The sequence below is a fragment of the Fulmarus glacialis genome, unplaced genomic scaffold, assembly GCF_000690835.1.
Source record: "Fulmarus glacialis isolate BGI_N327 unplaced genomic scaffold, ASM69083v1 scaffold12332, whole genome shotgun sequence".
Taxonomy (NCBI): Eukaryota; Metazoa; Chordata; class Aves; order Procellariiformes; family Procellariidae; genus Fulmarus; species Fulmarus glacialis.
The window spans coordinates 32,459-33,586 of record NW_009197205.1 but is presented as its reverse complement, the minus strand read 5'-3'; positions in this window follow the sequence as shown (position 1 = coordinate 33,586).

Here is a 1,128-nt window from a genome sequence, read left to right as displayed (position 1 = left end):
TCTGGGCATGGAGCCCTGCGTGGGCCAGCGCCCCAAACCGAGCCCCCGCACACATTTCGGGAGGGAATGGGGTTGTCAGTGGTCGGAGGAAGGTGCTGGCGCTCACACGGCATTTCCATGGCAAGGATCTTTGTCCTGGGGTTTCTCATAAATCCCCAGCTCCCGGAGTCAGGGGACTCAGTGAGGCTCATTCAAAGTCCTGTAAGCATCCTGAGCCCGTGCCACGGCAGGGCAGCATCCAGGGGGGGGAGCACCCAGTGCAAGGGGTTTTCCAAAGTATTCTGAATTTCGAGCCAGTTTTGTGGAGCCTGACTCCTCATTTTCAGCCTTCCTACTCTCTCGCTCACTGTAAATAGATATTTTCTGTTTTCCAAGTGCCAGCAAGGAGCTGGGGAAGAAAATGGTCAAGAAGGGTGTCTGCTGGCCATGGTCACGTCCATTGTGCACGGACAGACGAGGCAGCAGAGAGGCCACGGTACCCGTGAGCTGGGGAGAAATTTAGGCAGTTAATAGAGGGAGAGGGACAGAAAGAGCAAGGCAAATCACTGTGTTGGCGTTTCAGGTCTAGGCATGGGGAAGGTCAAGGTTTTCCATCCCCATCCCAAGCTGCTCATCACCCTGCCAGACCCCCCGCCTGTACCACGTATCCCCCCAGGTTTGGGAGTTTCTCCTGCGCAGACACCCAAATTTGCCAGATCCACCCTCGGCGGGTGGCCCCAGCGAGGGTGGATGCACAGCCCGGCCCTGGGAGCAGGTGCCGGGGGGTGAGAGCCGAGCCAGCGGCGCGCGGGTGGGAGGCAGGATGGCTTCACTCGCCGCCTGTGAGGGCTGAATTTTTCATGCAGAGGAAAAGGTCACCCAGAGACTGGAAAGCAAATAAACAAGCCAAGAGAGTCGGCCAGACAGCGGAGCAGGGACGGAGCCGGTGGCTGGTGCATCCACCATCACCAGTAACATGGTGTCAGCACGTTGCTGGCCCAGATGGGGCTCAGCGTTGATGGGTGAAGTTGGGGAAATGGGGTGATTTTACCTGAGGGGAAATCTCCTGCAGGCAGGGGCTTAGAGAGCAACCGGGTTTGCAGGGGAAAGCAAGCGTGGGGGGAGAAGGGCCCTCGGAGCCTTGCAGGA